We start from the raw sequence: 22019 nt of genomic DNA on the forward strand, positions 1-22019 counted from the left end.
TTCTAATCTATCACTTCGATTTGCAAACGGATTTCACTGAAGCTGTAACTTTCATCCCAGAACATAGTTTAGGGGCCATTACTTCTTCAACTATAGTCATTTTTCTTTCAATTGCAAACGTAACCAGTTTTTCAATGGTGTAATGGTTTAACATAGAAAACTTACCGTTGGCTCTAGATTCTAATCTATTACTCCCATTTGCAAACGGATTTCACTGAAGCTGTAACTTTCATCCCAGAACATAGTTTAGGGGCCGTTACTTCTTCAACTATAGTCATTTTTCTTTCAATTGCAAACGTAACCAGTTTTTCAATGGTGTAATGGTTTAACATAGAAAACTTACCGTTGGCTCTAGATTCTAATCTATCACTCCAATTTGCAAACGGATTTCACTGAAGCTGTAACTTTCATCCCAGAACATAGTTTAGGGGCCATTACTTCTTCAACTATAGTCATTTTTTTTTCGATTGCAAACGTAAGCAGTTTTTCAATGGTGTAATGGTTTAACATAGAAAACTTACCGTTGGCTCTAGATTCTAATCTATCACTCCGATTTGCAAACGGATTTCACTGAAGCTGTAACTTTCATCCCAGAACATAGTTTAGGGGCCATTACTTCTTCAACTATAGTCATTTTTCTTTCAATTGCAAACGTAACCAGTTTTTCAATGGTGTAATGGTTTAACATAGAAAACTTACCGTTGGCTCTAGATTCTAATCTATCACTCCGATTTGCAAACGGATTTCACTGAAGCTGTAACTTTCATCCCAGAACATAGTTTAGGGGCCATTACTTCTTCAACTATAGTCATTTTTCTTTCAATTGCAAACGTAACCAGTTTTTCAATGGTGTAATGGTTTAACATAGAAAACTTACCGTTGGCTCTAGATTCTAATCTATCACTCCGATTTGCAAACGGATTTCACTGAAGCTGTAACTTTCATCCCAGAACATAGTTTAGGGGCCATTACTTCTTCAACTATAGTCATTTTTCTTTCAATTGCAAACGTAACCAGTTTTTCAATGGTGTAATGGTTTAACATAGAAAACTTACTGTTGGCTCTAGATTCTAATCTGTCACTCCGATTTGCAAACGGATTTCACTGAAGCTGTAACTTTCATCCCAGAACATAGTTTAGGGGCCATTACTTCTTCAACTATAGTCATTTTTCTTTCAATTGCAAACGTAACCAGTTTTTCAATGGTGTAATGGTTTAACATAGAAAACTTACCGTTGGCTCTAGATTCTAATCTATCACTCCGATTTGCAAACGGATTTCACTGAAGCTGTAACTTTCATCCCAGAACATAGTTTAGGGGCCATTACTTCTTCAACTATAGTCATTTTTCTTTCAATTGCAAACGTAACCAGTTTTTCAATGGTGTAATGGTTTAACATAGAAAACTTACCGTTGGCTCTAGATTCTAATCTATCACTCCGATTTGCAAACGGATTTCACTGAAGCTGTAACTTTCATCCCAGAACATAGTTTAGGGGCCATTACTTCTTCAACTATAGTCATTTTTCTTTCAATTGCAAACGTAACCAGTTTTTCAATGGTGTAATGGTTTAACATAGAAAACTTACCGTTGGCTCTAGATTCTAATCTATCACTCCGATTTGCAAACGGATTTCACTGAAGCTGTAACTTTCATCCCAGAACATAGTTTAGGGGCCATTACTTCTTCAACTATAGTCATTTTTCTTTCAATTGCAAACCTAACCAGTTTTTCAATGGTGTAATGGTTTAACATAGAAAACTTACCGTTGGCTCTAGATTCTAATCTATCACTCCGATTTGCAAACGGATTTCACTGAAGCTGTAACTTTCATCCCAGAACATAGTTTAGGGGCCATTACTTCTTCAACTATAGTCATTTTTCTTTCAATTGCAAACGTAACCAGATTTTCAATGGTGTAATGGTTTAACATAGAAAACTTACCGTTGGCTCTAGATTCTAATCTATCACTCCGATTTGCAAACGGATTTCACTGAAGCTGTAACTTTCATCCCAGAACATAGTTTAGGGGCCATTACTTCTTCAACTATAGTCATTTTTCTTTCAATTGCAAACGTAACCAGTTTTTCAATGGTGTAATGGTTTAACATAGAAAACTTACCGTTGGCTCTAGATTCTAATCTATCACTCCCATTTGCAAACGGATTTCACTGAAGCTGTAACTTTCATCCCAGAACATAGTTTAGGGGCCGTTACTTCTTCAAATATAGTCATTTTTCTTTCAATTGCAAACGTAACCAGTTTTTCAATGGTGTAATGGTTTAACATAGAAAACTTACCGTTGGCTCTAGATTCTAATCTATCACTCCAATTTGCAAACGGATTTCACTGAAGCTGTAACTTTCATCCCAGAACATAGTTTAGGGGCCATTACTTCTTCAACTATAGTCATTTTTCTTTCGATTGCAAACGTAAGCAGTTTTTCAATGGTGTAATGGTTTAACATAGAAAACTTACCGTTGGCTCTAGATTCTAATCTATCACTCCGATTTGCAAACGGATTTCACTGAAGCTGTAACTTTCATCCCAGAACATAGTTTAGGGGCCATTACTTCTTCAACTATAGTCATTTTTCTTTCAATTGCAAACGTAACCAGTTTTTCAATGGTGTAATGGTTTAACATAGAAAACTTACCGTTGGCTCTAGATTCTAATCTATCACTCCGATTTGCAAACGGATTTCACTGAAGCTGTAACTTTCATCCCAGAACATAGTTTAGGGGCCATTACTTCTTCAACTATAGTCATTTTTCTTTCAATTGCAAACGTAACCAGTTTTTCAATGGTGTAATGGTTTAACATAGAAAACTTACCGTTGGCTCTAGATTCTAATCTATCACTCCGATTTGCAAACGGATTTCACTGAAGCTGTAACTTTCATCCCAGAACATAGTTTAGGGGCCATTACTTCTTCAACTATAGTCATTTTTCTTTCAATTGCAAACGTAACCAGTTTTTCAATGGTGTAATGGTTTAACATAGAAAACTTACCGTTGGCTCTAGATTCTAATCTATCACTCCGATTTGCAACATAATGGTTTAACATAATGGTTTAACTATAGTCATTTTTCTTTCAATTGCAAACGTAACCAGTTTTTCAATGGTGTAATGGTTTAACATAGAAAACTTACCGTTGGCTCTAGATTCTAATCTATCACTCCGATTTGCAAACGGATTTCACTGAAGCTGTAACTTTCATCCCAGAACATAGTTTAGGGGCCATTACTTCTTCAACTATAGTCATTTTTCTTTCAATTGCAAACGTAACCAGTTTTTCAATGGTGTAATGGTTTAACATAGAAAACTTACCGTTGGCTCTAGATTCTAATCTATCACTCCGATTTGCAAACGGATTTCACTGAAGCTGTAACTTTTATCCCAGAACACAGTTTAGGGGCCATTACTTCTTCAACTATAGTCATTTTTCTTTCAATTGCAAACGTAACCAGTTTTTCAATGGTGTAATGGTTTAACATAGAAAACTTACCGTTGGCTCTAGATTCTAATCTATCACTCCGATTTGCAAACGGATTTCACTGAAGCTGTAACTTTCATCCCAAAACATAGTTTAGGGGCCATTACTTCTTCAACTATAGTCATTTTTCTTTCAATTGCAAACGTAACCAGTTTTTCAATGGTGTAATGGTTTAACATAGAAAACTTACCGTTGGCTCTAGATTCTAATCTATCACTCCGATTTGCAAACGGATTTCACTGAAGCTGTAACTTTCATCCCAGAACATAGTTTAGGGGCCATTACTTCTTCAACTATAGTCATTTTTCTTTCAATTGAAAACGTAACCAGTTGTTCAATGGTGTAATGGTTTAACATAGAAAACTTACCGTTGGCTCTAGATTCTAATCTATCACTCCGATTTGCAGACGGATTTCACTGAAGCTGTAACTTTCATCCCAGAACATAGTTTAGGGGCCATTACTTCTTCAACTATAGTCATTTTTCTTTCAATTGCAAACGTAACCAGTTTTTCAATGGTGTAATGGTTTAACATAGAAAACTTACCGTTGGCTCTAGATTCTAATCTATCACTCCGATTTGCAAACGGATTTCACTGAAGCTGTAACTTTCATCCCAGAACATAGTTTAGGGGCCATTACTTCTTCAACTATAGTCATTTTTCTTTCAATTGCAAACGTAATCAGTTTTTCAATGGTGTAATGGTTTAACATAGAAAACTTACAGTTGGCTCTAGATTCTAATCTATCACTCCGATTTGCAAACGGATTTCACTGAAGCTGTAACTTTCATCCCAGAACATAGTTTAGGGGCCATTACTTCTTCAACTATAGTCATTTTTCTTTCATTTGCAAACGTAACCAGTTTTTCAATGGTGTAATGGTTTAACATAGAAAACTTACCGTTGGCTCTAGATTCTAATCTATCACTCCGATTTGCAAACGGATTTCACTGAAGCTGTAACTTTCATCCCAGAACATAGTTTAGGGGCCATTACTTCTTCAACTATAGTCATTTTTCTTTCAATTGCAAACGTAACCAGTTTTTCAATGGTGTAATGGTTTAACATAGAAAACTTACCGTTGGCTCTAGATTCTAATCTATCACTCTGATTTGCAAACGGATTTCACTGAAGCTGTAACTTTCATCCCAGAACATAGTTTAGGGGCCATTACTTCTTCAACTATAGTCATTTTTCTTTCAATTGCAAACGTAACCAGTTTTTCAATGGTGTAATGGTTTAACATAGAAAACTTACCGTTGGCTCTAGATTCTAATCTATCACTCCGATTTGCAAACGGATTTCACTGAAGCTGTAACTTTCATCCCAGAACATAGTTTAGGGGCCATTACTTCTTCAACTATAGTCATTTTTCTTTCAATTGCAAACGTAACCAGTTTTTCAATGGTGTAATGGTTTAACATAGAAAACTTACCGTTGGCTCTAGATTCTAATCTATCACTCCGATTTGCAAACGGATTTCACTGAAGCTGTAACTTTCATCCCAGAACATAGTTTAGGGGCCATTACTTCTTCAACTATAGTCATTTTTCTTTCAATTGCAAACATAACCAGTTTTTCAATGGTGTAATGGTTTAACATAGAAAACTTACCGTTGGCTCTAGATTCTAATCTATCACTCCGATTTGCAAACGGATTTTACTGAAGCTGTAACTTTCATCCCAAAACATAGTTTAGGGGCCATTACTTCTTCAACTATAGTCATTTTTCTTTCAATTGCAAACGTAACCAGTTTTTCAATGGTGTAATGGTTTAACATAGAAAACTTACCGTTGGCTCTAGATTCTAATCTATCACTCCGATTTGCAAACGGATTTCACTGAAGCTGTAACTTTCATCCCAGAACATAGTTTAGGGGCCATTACTTCTTCAACTATAGTCATTTTTCTTTCAATTGCAAACCTAACCAGTTTTTCAATGGTGTAATGGTTTAACATAGAAAACTTACCGTTGGCTCTAGATTCTAATCTATCACTCCGATTTGCAAACGGATTTCACTGAAGCTGTAACTTTCATCCCAGAACATAGTTTAGGGGCCATTACTTCTTCAACTATAGTCATTTTTCTTTCAATTGCAAACGTAACCAGTTTTTCAATGGTGTAATGGTTTAACATAGAAAACTTACCGTTGGCTCTAGATTCTAATCTATCACTCCGATTTGCAAACGGATTTCACTGAAGCTGTAACTTTCATCCCAGAACATAGTTTAGGGGCCATTACTTCTTCAACTATAGTCATTTTTCTTTCAATTGCAAACGTAACCAGTTTTTCAATGGTGTAATGGTTTAACATAGAAAACTTACCGTTGGCTCTAGATTCTAATCTATCACTCCGATTTGCAAACGGATTTCACTGAAGCTGTACCTTTCATCCCAGAACATAGTTTAGGGGCCATTACTTCTTCAACTATAGTCATTTTTCTTTCAATTGCAAACGTAAGCAGTTTTTCAATGGTGTAATGGTTTAACATAGAAAACTTACCGTTGGCTCTAGATTCTAATCTATCACTCCGATTTGCAAACGGATTTCACTGAAGCTGTAACTTTCATCCCAGAACATAGTTTAGGGGCCATTACTTCTTCAACTATAGTCATTTTTCTTTCAATTGCAAACGTAACCAGTTTTTCAATGGTGTAATGGTTTAACATAGAAAACTTACCGTTGGCTCTAGATTCTAATCTATCACTCCCATTTGCAAACGGATTTCACTGAAGCTGTAACTTTCATCCCAGAACATAGTTTAGGGGCCATTACTTCTTCAACTATAGTCATTTTTCTTTCAATTGCAAACCTAACCAGTTTTTCAATGGTGTAATGGTTTAACATAGAAAACTTACCGTTGGCTCTAGATTCTAATCTATCACTCCGATTTGCAAACGGATTTCACTGAAGCTGTAACTTTCATCCCAGAACATAGTTTAGGGGCCATTACTTCTTCAACTATAGTCATTTTTCTTTCAATTGCAAACGTAACCAGTTTTTCAATGGTGTAATGGTTTAACATAGAAAACTTACCGTTGGCTCTAGATTCTAATCTATCACTCCCATTTGCAAACGGATTTCACTGAAGCTGTAACTTTCATCCCAGAACATAGTTTAGGGGCCATTACTTCTTCAACTATAGTCATTTTTCTTTCAATTGCAAACGTAACCAGTTGTTCAATGGTGTAATGGTTTAACATAGAAAACTTACCGTTGGCTCTAGATTCTAATCTATCACTCCGATTTGCAAACGGATTTCACTGAAGCTGTAACTTTCATCCCAGAACATAGTTTAGGGGCCATTACTTCTTCAACTATAGTCATTTTTCTTTCAATTGCAAACGTAACCAGTTTTTCAATGGTGTAATGGTTTAACATAGAAAACTTACCGTTGGCTCTAGATTCTAATCTATCACTCTGATTTGCAAACGGATTTCACTGAAGCTGTAACTTTCATCCCAGAACATAGTTTAGGGGCCATTACTTCTTCAACTATAGTCATTTTTCTTTCAATTGCAAACGTAACCAGTTTTTCAATGGTGTAATGGTTTAACATAGAAAACTTACCGTTGGCTCTAGATTCTAATCTATCACTCCGATTTGCAAACGGATTTCACTGAAGCTGTAACTTTCATCCCAGAACATAGTTTAGGGGCCATTACTTCTTCAACTATAGTCATTTTTCTTTCATTTCAAGGGTGTTTATTAATCACAAAATAATATTACAATGATAACATTTGTTGTACAAACATTAAATCCCCCTTGGGGGAAAGAAAATAAACTAATATCACATACCATGTGTGAACATACCAGTAATTGCTTAAAATAGCGTTGTTATTTCAACAGTATTAATTCTTAAAATCTTTTAGATATATCAGTGTATACTGAGAGATTTTACTAAACCCAAGTATTTTTAACTTTATTCAGTGGGAGGGGGAAGGAAAGCTATAAGGGTCACAGGGGAGGGTGAGTAGGGGGGGGGAGGGGAGGGGAAAGGGGGGAAAGTCTCGGGGATCTCACGGGTGGGAATACCACATCATGCCAGTGAGATGGATCCAAGAGGGTTTCAAGGGGAGGAAAGGATAAGGAAAGAGGGTGGGAGGAAGGAAGGGAAAGGTAGGGCAGAAAGTTCTAATGAAACATAATCACAGTCTTCACGTTGTCCAAAATGGTATATCATTAAATTGTAATCATATGTAGTACAAGCCGTCTCAACCTATTTCCCCAGAGCCATTTTACCTAACACTTTTCAGGTTTTTTGACACATCTGTACCAGAGTATAATGTTCTTTCAAAATGAATGTAAAACATATCCAAGACCTTCATTGTCTTGGGTCTCAATCCAAGGGGTCCAGATAGCAAAGAAGGAATCTAGCGTATCATGTACCTTAGCGAGTATGTGTTCCGCTAACATAGCTTCATTAAGCTTTATAAAGACTTGATTATCATATAGGTGGGTGGATTTCCAATTAAATGCCACATGTCTACGGGCCAAGGCCATTATGTGGTGTAGGAGTTTATTATTAGCAGGGGAGATCTTATGAGGTTTGTTCCCCAGCAATGCTATTGTTGGGTCTATAGGAGATCTGATGCTGAGAATGAGGGAGGCACGTCGCCACACATTCCTCCAGAAGGCTTTTATCACTGGGCATTCCCACCACATATGCCAGAGTGTACCTTTGTGGCCACATTTTCTGGGGCAAAGTTCCGTTTGGGATGAGTCAAAGGCATGTATTCTGGCCGGGGTAAAATATGTCCGGTGCAGAAGTTTAAGCGATGTTTCGATAGACGAATAGAAGAGGCTATTCTTTAACATAGTGGAGCAGCAATGACCCCATTTGCTTGCTGACATGGTTTTGCCAGTTTCCTTTTCCCAGTCTAACTGGAATTTGCTTTTCTCTTCTATATCATCTCTCGTTAACATAAAATAAAAGTCAGAGATAAGTCCCTTGTTTAGTGAACCACCTCTGCACCTCGTTTCAAAAAGCGTATAAATATTTGCCTCCTTCTCTTTATCTATTTTGTCTATAAATTCAAAAATCAGCGAAGCCCTAGAGAACTCATGGGGAGGCACCTCCCTCTCAGCATAGAATTGTCTCTTGTTCATAAGCTTGAATGCATATGTAAATTTACCCAGTCTCGTGTAACCTTTAGATATCCACCATGAGAATGTTTGTGTATTTTGTCCTGGAGGGAAATCCGGGTTTCCTATTATAGAGGTCATAAGACTGAGTGGGGATTGTAGTTTGTACGCATATCTGATGCTTAACCACATCTTGAGAGCAAAACCCAGTATTGGGGCCTGCATCCGAATATTTTTAAGCGGAATTTTCCTGGCCCACATCACTCCTATCGTAGTTAGTGGGTGAATTAGTCGTGTTTCAATGTCAACCCATAGCGGAGCCATGTTACCTAAATTGACTAAGGCTAGTTGTGAAAGCCTTGCTGCTCTATAATAAGTCATTAACATTGGCATTCTCAAACCTCCTCTATCCTTTGTTTTAGCCAAGGTGGAGTATTTTATTCTTGCCTTCTTATTGGACCAGAGAAACTTATGTATTTTATTTTGAAAGTCCCTAAGGCAAGAAGCCTTAACCGGAATAGGCAAAACTCTAAAAAGGTATAGAAGTCTTGGAAATAAAGTCATCTTGACCGCATGTACTTTTCCTATGAGGGACAGGGGCATTTTTGCCCAAGAATCTAAGTCTGCAGATAATCTTCTGTAAAGAGCTGGATAATTTACTTCATATAAGTTATTGGGATTTAATGGGAGGTTTATGCCTAAGTATTTAATTGTTTTAGGCTGATATTGTAAGCCTAGGGACTCTGAGAGAGCCCTAGCACTCCATCTTGTCATTTGAGAGACCATAAGTTCCGATTTGTCCCTATTTAGCTGGAACTCCGAAAAAGTAGAAAAGTCCTGGATGATTTTCAAGAGATTTGGGATAGAGGTGTGCGGGGAGGAAAGAGTGAGCAGAATGTCATCCGCAAATAAATTCAATTTACATTGTCTTGCTCCAATTTGGATACCCAGGACTTCTGAGGATTTGCGTATCTTGGTTGCCAGGGGCTCTATAACTAATGCGAATATGCCTGGAGATAAAGGGCAGCCCTGTCTTGTACCTCTGCGAATGGGTAGTCTTGATTGTGTATAAGAGGGGAGTTTTAAATAGGCGGAGGGGAGGGAGTATAAGATTTTAATTGCGTTTAAAAATTCTCCACAGAACCCAAATTTTTGGAGGACAGAAAACATATAGGTCCATTTGATCTTATCAAAGGCCTTCTCCATATCCAATGAGAGCAAGGCCAAAGTTTGGGAGTTTTTCAAACAATAATATTGAATGTCCAGGACTTTCCTAATATTATCTGGGGCCTGTCGCTGTGGGACAAAGCCAACTTGATCCTTATGAATCAGGGCCGGTAATACCGTGTTTAGTCTGTTAGCTAAAATGGATGTGAATATTTTGTAGTCCACTCCTAATAAGGAGATTGGCCTATAATTTTTGGGATTGAGTGGATCTCTTGGAGGCTTATGTATTATACATATTGCTGAGTCTAAAAATTCAGGGGGGGGGGGGACTTACCTTTTAATAGTGAGTTATAGAATTTGAGCAGATGAGGACTAAGTATCTCCTCAAATTTTTTGTAATAAAGAGAAGGGAATCCATCCGGTCCCGGGGCCTTAGCTCTCTTTAGCCTTTTTATGGCATCATGGAGTTCTTCTAAATCAATAGGAGCATTAAGGGTCTTAGCCGTTTCTTGGGTCAGTTTGATTCCTATATTTTCTTTTAGGAATGTGTCTTTTTTATCTTTATCTACATTTGGATCTTGATCGTTATAAAGCTCTTGGTAATACTCCAAAAAGGTATTATAAATCTTGTCTGGATTAGTGGTAATTGTGCCCGATTTCTGCCTTATCTTAATTATTTTATTGGAAACCTGCTTTGCTCTAAGTCTTAGAGCTAACCATCTATTTGGTTTATTTAATTGTTCATAGGCTAATGCCCCTGTCCATCTCATAGCCTTTTCGATATCTTGTCCCAGAAGTGTATCTAGCTGGGTTTGAAGTTCTAATATTTGCCTATGAAGATATCTGGAAGGATTATTCTGATTAAGAGTGTGGAGCATATGGATCTTTCTCTCTAAGTCTGAGAAGACCATGCCTCTTTCTCTTTTTGCCTTAGCAGACATCCTCATAAGCTCCCCTCTCAAGACAGCCTTATGGGCCATCCAACAGATTCCTGCCGATACGTCCTCCGTGTCATTTTCTTTAAAGTAATTGTTAAGGGTGTCTTCAATGTTAGAGCAGACGTTCGGGTTAATAATTAGTGATTCGTTTAATCCCCACTGGACTCTAGGGAGTTTCGGCATAGGCGAAGTCATGGCCGTGAGAAGAACTTCATGGTCAGACCAAGGGCATAGAATGAATCGAGAGTATGCCATGGAGGAGGCACCCAGGGACGGAATCAATATGAGATCGATTCGTGAGTACGAGTTATGAGGAATTGAGAAATGAGAGTAGCCCCTCTTTCCTCCATTGTGCTCTCTCCATGAATCTATTAATGAATGAGTCTTAAGGAGATCCTGGAACAGATCCTTGTTCTTCTTAATAATTGAAGGCCTGGACGGGTGCGTTCTATCTATTTGATCGTTGGGGGGGATATTAAAATCCCCTGCCCAAATGAGACTGTCAAACTTTAGGGTTAATAAGATTTCTGAGATCTTTTTAATGACTGTGTGGGGGTTTTCTGGGGGAGCATAGATATTGACTATACATAAGACTTTTGACTCATATGATCCTAAGAGGATAACATATGTCCCCGAGTCATCCTCTAGGTGAGCTGTAATTTCTATTGGGAAATTATCAGAGAGTAATGTGATTACTCCCCGTCTTCTTTTTTGTATGATGATATAAACGATCTATTATAATGTTTGTGAAATTGTTTAGGAGGATTAGAGGGAGAGAAATGGGACTCCTGGATACAAATAACATCCGGGGCATGTTTTGCATATGCCTTGAATGCTTTATTTCTTTTTGCTGGGGAGCAAAGACCTCTGGCATTGTGTGTCAGTATATTAAAGGACTCGAATTATATTCAGTAAGTGGTTATAAGAAATCAAAGGGGAAGTCTGGGAGACGGCTGTTTGAAAGGTTAAATTTAGTGAGAGATTACACATGGGAAGTCTGTTAAATGTTACATATATGGTCTTAGTGGGCCTACCAAACACCACTAAGAGAAGTAAGAGGGTAGCTGCCAATAAATAAGTAGCAAGCCACCATACTCTACTCATTTGGAGTACAACATGACATACAGGCATAGCTGCCTAGCTTAAATTTGAAACTATCTAAAGATAAACATTTCCGAACAACACATCCATATTGAACATTCAATAAAACAAGTATCTACTAAGGTTATCTTATCATATTTAGACTTTTTAGTCTAAACCAAGAATCAAGTAAAACAATTACTATGTTCTCACTTTTACCTACTTCACATAAAAGTCCATATATGAAGGAATCTAAAAAAAATTTAAGGAAAAATCAAAACAGACGGCTCACTCTCCCATTGGGCCTTGATCAGGTGAGTCCCTTCTCAAGGCAAGATTCCTTGAAGAGGACCATGCACGATTCTGTCGAAGTTCTCTCCTGGGCTTTGGTGATTGGCTCCCTTGGGGGTGCTTTGGATCTGGGATCACAAAGGGGATGTTTGCCTCCGTTAAAGCATCCGCTGCTCCATCAGGGGTTTTACAAACAAATTGTTTATTGTTCTTCTTAAATATGAGGGCAAAGGGAAACCCCCACTTGTACCTGATGGATGCTTGCTGCAATGCGCTTGTGTATGGCTTCATGTTCCTCCTCTTTTGAATGGTTATGGGAGCCAGGTCTGCGAATAGTTGGACAGATTGTGGTTGATCTGGAAGACAATGTAGATCTCGTGCCGCTAGTAAGATTTTGTCTCTAATATCCTCGCTATTGAGCTTTGCAATGATATCTCTTGGTAATGTTGAGTTCTTGGGTCGGACCAGTGCTCTGTGGATTCTGACTACTCCCAATCTGGAGGGATCTATCTGGGGTAAAAGAGCGTGAAAAAGATTCGCTGCTAGAGCTTGAAGATCTTCCACTGATTCAGGGACGCCTCAAATTCTTACATTTCCCCTCCTGCTCCTATTCTCGAGGTCTTCTAATTTGTCCTCTACCACGTCCAGCCTCTCGTCATGGACTTCTAATGTTGCAGTATTAGCATTGGTCACCAAGACGAGATCATCAGCTTGATTTTCAAGCGTGGTCACCCTGTCTCCAATTTCCCCTATACGGTCAGAAAGTTCAGTAACCGCCAACTTTAGTTCAGCCTTGAGTTCTTTTCTGAAGACGTTTGTTATTGAAGCAATTAGTTGTTCTGCGGACATCCCGCCTATTTGTACTCCAAGGTCACTTTCAGAGTTGCTTTGCCTTGTTTCTGTAGAATTATCTGGCCCATGTGCCAAGGTCGCGTGTGATGCTTCCAGAGATACGCTTGGCTTTGGCGCTGCTATAGGTGTTGACGAGACCAGAGGTACGCCTGAGCTTTGGGTTGATGCGGCATATGATGCGTCCAAACGTACGCCTGTGTATGGGCAGAATGCGTACTTCGCGTCAGTTGGCACAGCATTTTGTACGCGTGGGCTATGGGACCATGCGACTGATTGTTCGCGTTGACGGGAAACTCCGTCACTGGCTTGAGCGGGGGTCGCGGCGAGGTCCTGTTTAGGGGGAGTAGACCACAGTTCTGCGGGAGACATACCTTGTCGAGGGGAGGTCTGGGAGGCTAGCACCGGGCTAGGTGGTCCTTTTGTTGCTGAGGGCTTCTCCGTAGTCTGTGGCTGGCTGAGGCCTGCTTCCTGGTGCTGGGCTGTGGCGGCCATCTTGCTGAACCTCCTGTTAAAGCGCAGGGGAGAACGAAGCGGGATATAATTTGTTCTGCTTCTTATTGGGTATCCCAGGGGGGTTCTCTGCATAGCTTAGGTCTTCAGCTTTCTGTAGATATGTGTCTTGTCCGGATCTGTGCGTTATAGCGGCAGTTTGGTCGCCTGTAATGCGGAGCTCACAGTGCCAGCATGTGTCCTGTGGCGCCGCTCATGCGCACTCAGTCATTTTTCTTTCAATTGCAAACGTAACCAATTTTTCAATGGTGTAATGGTTTAACATAGAAAACTTACCGTTGGCTCTAGATTCTAATCTATCACTCCGATTTGCAAACGGATTTCACTGAAGCTGTAACTTTCATCCCAGAACATAGTTTAGGGGCCATTACTTCTTCAACTATAGTCATTTTTCTTTCAATTGCAAACGTAACCAGTTTTTCAATGGTGTAATGGTTTAACATAGAAAACTTACCGTTGGCTCTCGATTCTAATCTATCACTCCGATTTGCAAACGGATTTCACTGAAGCTGTAACTTTCATCCCAGAACATAGTTTAGGGGCCATTACTTCTTCAACTATAGTCATTTTTCTTTCAATTGCAAACGTAAGCAGTTTATCAATGGTGTAATGGTTTAACATAGAAAACTTACCGTTGGCTCTAGATTCTAATCTATCACTCTGATTTGCAAACGGATTTCACTGAAGCTGTAACTTTCATCCCAGAACATAGTTTAGGGGCCATTACTTCTTCAACTATAGTCATTTTTCTTTCAATTGCAAACGTAACCAGTTTTTCAATGGTGTAATGGTTTAACATAGAAAACTTACCGTTGGCTCTAGATTCTAATCTATCACTCCGATTTGCAAACGGATTTCACTGAAGCTGTAACTTTCATCCCAGAACATAGTTTAGGGGCCATTACTTCTTCAACTATAGTCATTTTTCTTTCAATTGCAAACGTAACCAGTTTTTCAATGGTGTAATGGTTTAACATAGAAAACTTACCGTTGGCTCTAGATTCTAATCTATCACTCCGATTTGCAAACGGATTTCACTGAAGCTGTAACTTTCATCACAGAACATAGTTTAGGGGCCATTACTTCTTCAACTATAGTCATTTTTCTTTCAATTGCAAACGTAACCAGTTTTTCAATGGTGTAATGGTTTAACATAGAAAACTTACCGTTGGCTCTAGATTCTAATCTATCACTCCGATTTGCAAACGGATTTCACTGAAGCTGTAACGTTCATCCCAGAACATAGTTTAGGGGCCATTACTTCTTCAACTATAGTCATTTTTCTTTCAATTGCAAACGTAACCAGTTTTTCAATGGTGTAATGGTTTAACATAGAAAACTTACCGTTGGCTCTAGATTCTAATCTATCACTCCGATTTGCAAACGGATTTCACTGAAGCTGTAACTTTCATCCCAGAACATAGTTTAGGGGCCATTACTTCTTCAACTATAGTCATTTTTCTTTCAATTGCAAACGTAACCAGTTTTTCAATGGTGTAATGGTTTAACATAGAAAACTTACCGTTGGCTCTAGATTCTAATCTATCACTCCGATTTGCAAACGGATTTCACTGAAGCTGTAACTTTCATCCCAGAACATAGTTTAGGGGCCATTACTTCTTCAACTATAGTCATTTTTCTTTCGATTGCAAACGTAAGCAGTTTTTCAATGGTGTAATGGTTTAACATAGAAAACTTACCGTTGGCTCTAGATTCTAATCTATCACTCCGATTTGCAAACGGATTTCACTAAAGCTGTAACTTTCATCCCAGAACATAGTTTAGGGGCCATTACTTCTTCAACTATAGTCATTTTTCTTTCAATTGGAAACGTAACCAGTTTTTCAATGGTGTAATGGCTTAACATAGAAAACTTACCGTTGGCTCTAGATTCTAATCTATCACTCCGATTTGCAAACGGATTTCACTGAAGCTTTAACTTTCATCCCAGAACATAGTTTAGGGGCCATTACTTCTTCAACTATAGTCATTTTTCTTTCAATTGCAAACGTAACCAGTTTTTCAATGGTGTAATGGTTTAACATAGAAAACTTACAGTTGGCTCTAGATTCTAATCTATCACTCCCATTTGCAAACGGATTTCACTGAAGCTGTAACTTTCATCCCAGAACATAGTTTCGGGGCCATTAGTTCTTCAACTATAGTCATTTTTCTTTCAATTGCAAACGTAACCAGTTTTTCAATGGTTTAATGGTTTAACATAGAAAACTTACCGTTGGCTCTAGATTCTAATCTATCACTCCGATTTGCAAACGGATTTCACTGAAGCTGTAACTTTCATCCCAGAACATAGTTTAGGGGCCATTACTTCTTCAACTATAGTCATTTTTCTTTCAATTGCAAACGTAAGCAGTTTATCAATGGTGTAATGGTTTAACATAGAAAACTTACCGTTGGCTCTAGATTCTAATCTATCACTCTGATTTGCAAACGGATTTCACTGAAGCTGTAACTTTCATCCCAGAACATAGTTTAGGGGCCATTACTTCTTCAACTATAGTCATTTTTCTTTCAATTGCAAACGTAACCAGTTTTTCAATGGTGTAATGGTTTAACATAGAAAACTTACCGTTGGCTCTAGATTCTAATCTATCACTCCGATTTGCAAACGGATTTCACTGAAGCTGTAACTTTCATCCCAGAACATAGTTTAGGGGCCATTACTTCTTCAACTATAGTCATTTTTCTTTCAATTGCAAACGTAACCAGTTTTTCAATGGTGTAATGGTTTAACATAGAAAACTTACCGTTGGCTCTAGATTCTAATCTATCACTCCAATTTGCAAACGGATTTCACTGAAGCTGTAACTTTCATCCCAGAACATAGTTTAGGGGCCATTACTTCTTCAACTATAGTCATTTTTCTTTCAATTGCAAACGTAACCAGTTGTTCAATGGTGTAATGGTTTAACATAGAAAACTTACCGTTGGCTCTAGATTCTAATCTATCACTCCGATTTGCAAACAGATTTCACTAAAGCTGTAACTTTCATCCCAGAACATAGTTTAGGGGCCATTACTTCTTCAACTATAGTCATTTTTCTTTCAATTGCAAACGTAACCAGTTTTTCAATGGTGTAATGGTTTAACATAGAAAACTTACCGTTGGCTCTAGATTCTAATCTATCACTCCGATTTGCAAACGGATTTCACTGAAGCTGTAACTTTCATCACAGAACATAGTTTAGGGGCCATTACTTCTTCAACTATAGTCATTTTTCTTTCAATTGCAAACGTAACCAGTTTTTCAATGGTGTAATGGTTTAACATAGAAAACTTACCGTTGGCTCTAGATTCTAATCTATCACTCCGATTTGCAAACGGATTTCACTGAAGCTGTAACGTTCATCCCAGAACATAGTTTAGGGGCCATTACTTCTTCAACTATAGTCATTTTTCTTTGAATTGCAAACGTAACCAGTTTTTCAATGGTGTAATGGTTTAACATAGAAAACTTACCGTTGGCTCTAGATTCTAATCTATCACTCCGATTTGCAAACGGATTTCACTGAAGCTGTACCTTTCATCCCAGAACATAGTTTAGGGGCCATTACTTCTTCAACTATAGTCATTTTTCTTTCAATTGCAAACGTAACCAGTTTTTCAATGGTGTAATGGTTTAACATAGAAAACTTACCGTTGGCTCTAGATTCTAATCTATCACTCCGATTTGCAAACGGATTTCACTAAAGCTGTAACTTTCATCCCAGAACATAGTTTAGGGGCCATTACTTCTTCAACTATAGTCATTTTTCTTTCGATTGCAAACGTAAGCAGTTTTTCAATGGTGTAATGGTTTAACATAGAAAACTTACCGTTGGCTCTAGATTCTAATCTATCACTCCGATTTGCAAACGGATTTCACTGAAGCTGTAACTTTCATCCCAGAACATAGTTTAGGGGCCATTACTTCTTCAACTATAGTCATTTTTCTTTCAATTGGAAACGTAACCAGTTTTTCAATGGTGTAATGGCTTAACATAGAAAACTTACCGTTGGCTCTAGATTCTAATCTATCACTCCGATTTGCAAACGGATTTCACTGAAGCTGTAACTTTCATCCCAGAACATAGTTTAGGGGCCATTACTTCTTCAACTATAGTCATTTTTCTTTCAATTGCAAACGTAACCAGTTTTTCAATGGTGTAATGGTTTAACATAGAAAACTTACCGTTGGCTCTAGATTCTAATCTATCACTCCGATTTGCAAACGGATTTCACTGAAGCTGTAACTTTCATCCCAGAACATAGTTTAGGGGCCATTACTTCTTCAACTATAGTCATTTTTCTTTCAATTGCAAACGTAACCAGTTTTTCAATGGTGTAATGGTTTAACATAGAAAACTTACCGTTGGCTCTAGATTCTAATCTATCACTCCCATTTGCAAACGGATTTCACTGAAGCTGTAACTTTCATCCCAGAACATAGTTTAGGGGCCATTACTTCTTCAACTATAGTCATTTTTCTTTCAATTGCAAACGTAACCAGTTTTTCAATGGTGTAATGGTTTAACATAGAAAACTTACCGTTGGCTCTAGATTCTAATCTATCACTCCGATTTGCAAACGGATTTCACTGAAGCTGTAACTTTCATCCCAGAACATAGTTTAGGGGCCATTACTTCTTCAACTATAGTCATTTTTCTTTCAATTGCAAACGTAACCAGTTTTTCAATGGTGTAATGGTTTAACATAGAAAACTTACCGTTGGCTCTAGATTCTAATCTATCACTCCCATTTGCAAACGGATTTCACTGAAGCTGTAACTTTCATCCCAGAACATAGTTTAGGGGCCATTACTTCTTCAACTATAGTCATTTTTCTTTCAATTGCAAACGTAACCAGTTGTTCAATGGTGTAATGGTTTAACATAGAAAACTTACCGTTGGCTCTAGATTCTAATCTATCACTCCGATTTGCAAACGGATTTCACTGAAGCTGTAACTTTCATCCCAAAACATAGTTTAGGGGCCATTACTTCTTCAACTATAGTCATTTTTCTTTTAATTGCAAACGTAACCAGTTTTTCAATGGTGTAATGGTTTAACATAGAAAACTTACCGTTGGCTCTAGATTCTAATCTATCACTCCCATTTGCAAACGGATTTCACTGAAGCTGTAACTTTCATCCCAGAACATAGTTTAGGGGCCATTACTTCTTCAACTATAGTCATTTTTCTTTCAATTGAAAACGTAACCAGTTTTTCAATGGTGTAATGGTTTAACATAGAAAACTTACCGTTGGCTCTAGATTCTAATCTATCACTCCGATTTGCAAACGGATTTCACTGAAGCTGTAACTTTCATCCCAGAACATAGTTTAGGGGCCATTACTTCTTCAACTATAGTCATTTTTCTTTCGATTGCAAACGTAAGCAGTTTTTCAATGGTGTAATGGTTTAACATAGAAAACTTACTGTTGGCTCTAGATTCTAATCTATCACTCCGATTTGCAAACGGATTTCACTGAAGCTGTAACTTTCATCCCAGAACATAGTTTAGGGGCCATTACTTCTTCAACTATAGTCATTTTTCTTTCAATTGGAAACGTAACCAGTTTTTCAATGGTGTAATGGCTTAACATAGAAAACTTACCGTTGGCTCTAGATTCTAATCTATCACTCCGATTTGCAAACGGATTTCACTGAAGCTGTAACTTTCATCCCAGAACATAGTTTAGGGGCCATTACTTCTTCAACTATAGTCATTTTTCTTTCAATTGCAAACGTAACCAGTTTTTCAATGGTGTAATGGTTTAACATAGAAAACTTACTGTTGGCTCTAGATTCTAATCTATCACTCCCATTTGCAAACGGATTTCACTGAAGCTGTAACTTTCATCCCAGAACATAGTTTAGGGGCCATTACTTCTTCAACTATAGTCATTTTTCTTTCAATTGCAAACGTAACCAGTTTTTCAATGGTGTAATGGTTTAACATAGAAAACTTACCGTTGGCTCTAGATTCTAATCTATCACTCCCATTTGCAAACGGATTTCACTGAAGCTGTAACTTTCATCCCAGAACATAGTTTAGGGGCCATTACTTCTTCAACTATAGTCATTTTTCTTTCAATTGCAAACGTAACCAGTTTTTCAATGGTTTAATGGTTTAACATAGAAAACTTACCGTTGGCTCTAGATTCTAATCTATCACTCCGATTTGCAAACAGATTTCACTAAAGCTGTAACTTTCATCCCAGAACATAGTTTAGGGGCCATTACTTCTTCAACTATAGTCATTTTTCTTTCAATTGCAAACGTAACCAGTTTTTCAATGGTGTAATGGTTTAACATAGAAAACTTACCGTTGGCTCTAGATTCTAATCTATCACTCCGATTTGCAAACGGATTTCACTGAAGCTGTAACTTTCATCACAGAACATAGTTTAGGGGCCATTACTTCTTCAACTATAGTCATTTTTCTTTCAATTGCAAACGTAACCAGTTTTTCAATGGTGTAATGGTTTAACATAGAAAATTTACCGTTGGCTCTAGATTCTAATCTATCACTCCGATTTGCAAACGGATTTCACTGAAGCTGTAACGTTCATCCCAGAACATAGTTTAGGGGCCATTACTTCTTCAACTATAGTCATTTTTCTTTCAATTGCAAACGTAACCAGTTTTTCAATGGTGTAATGGTTTAACATAGAAAACTTACCGTTGGCTCTAGATTCTAATCTATCACTCCGATTTGCAAACGGATTTCACTGAAGCTGTAACTTTCATCCCAGAACATAGTTTAGGGGCCATTACTTCTTCAACTATAGTCATTTTTCTTTCAATTGCAAACGTAACCAGTTTTTCAATGGTGTAATGGTTTAACATAGAAAATTTACCGTTGGCTCTAGATTCTAATCTATCACTCCGATTTGCAAACGGATTTCACTGAAGCTGTAACTTTCATCCCAGAACATAGTTTAGGGGCCATTACTTCTTCAACTATAGTCATTTTTCTTTCGATTGCAAACGTAAGCAGTTTTTCAATGGTGTAATGGTTTAACATAGAAAACTTACCGTTGGCTCTAGATTCTAATCTATCACTCCGATTTGCAAACGGATTTCACTGAAGCTGTAACTTTCATCCCAGAACATAGTTTAGGGGCCATTACTTCTTCAACTATAGTCATTTTTCTTTCAATTGGAAACGTAACCAGTTTTTCAATGGTGTAATGGCTTAACATAGAAAACTTACCGTTGGCTCTAGATTCTAATCTATCACTCCGATTTGCAAACGGATTTCACTGAAGCTGTAACTTTCATCCCAGAACATAGTTTAGGGGCCATTACTTCTTCAACTATAGTCATTTTTCTTTCAATTGCAAACGTAACCAGTTTTTCAATGGTGTAATGGTTTAACATAGAAAACTTACCGTTGGCTCTAGATTCTAATCTATCACTCCGATTTGCAAACGGATTTCACTGAAGCTGTAACTTTCATCCCAGAACATAGTTTAGGGGCCATTACTTCTTCAACTATAGTCATTTTTCTTTCAATTGCAAACGTAACCAGTTTTTCAATGGTGTAATGGTTTAACATAGAAAACTTACCGTTGGCTCTAGATTCTAATCTATCACTCCCATTTGCAAACGGATTTCACTGAAGCTGTAACTTTCATCCCAGAACATAGTTTAGGGGCCATTACTTCTTCAACTATAGTCATTTTTCTTTCAATTGCAAACGTAACCAGTTTTTCAATGGTGTAATGGTTTAACATAGAAAACTTACCGTTGGCTCTAGATTCTAATCTATCACTCCGATTTGCAAACGGATTTCACTGAAGCTGTAACTTTCATCCCAGAACATAGTTTAGGGGCCATTACTTCTTCAACTATAGTCATTTTTCTTTCAATTGCAAACGTAACCAGTTTTTCAATGGTGTAATGGTTTAACATAGAAAACTTACCGTTGGCTCTAGATTCTAATCTATCACTCCCATTTGCAAACGGATTTCACTGAAGCTGTAACTTTCATCCCAGAACATAGTTTAGGGGCCATTACTTCTTCAACTATAGTCATTTTTCTTTCAATTGCAAACGTAACCAGTTGTTCAATGGTGTAATGGTTTAACATAGAAAACTTACCGTTGGCTCTAGATTCTAATCTATCACTCCGATTTGCAAACGGATTTCACTGAAGCTGTAACTTTCATCCCAAAACATAGTTTAGGGGCCATTACTTCTTCAACTATAGTCATTTTTCTTTTAATTGCAAACGTAACCAGTTTTTCAATGGTGTAATGGTTTAACATAGAAAACTTACCGTTGGCTCTAGATTCTAATCTATCACTCCCATTTGCAAACGGATTTCACTGAAGCTGTAACTTTCATCCCAGAACATAGTTTAGGGGCCATTACTTCTTCAACTATAGTCATTTTTCTTTCAATTGAAAACGTAACCAGTTTTTCAATGGTGTAATGGTTTAACATAGAAAACTTACCGTTGGCTCTAGATTCTAATCTATCACTCCGATTTGCAAACGGATTTCACTGAAGCTGTAACTTTCATCCCAGAACATAGTTTAGGGGCCATTACTTCTTCAACTATAGTCATTTTTCTTTCGATTGCAAACG

The sequence above is a fragment of the Hyperolius riggenbachi genome, chromosome 2, assembly GCF_040937935.1.
Source record: "Hyperolius riggenbachi isolate aHypRig1 chromosome 2, aHypRig1.pri, whole genome shotgun sequence".
Taxonomy (NCBI): domain Eukaryota; kingdom Metazoa; phylum Chordata; class Amphibia; order Anura; family Hyperoliidae; genus Hyperolius; species Hyperolius riggenbachi.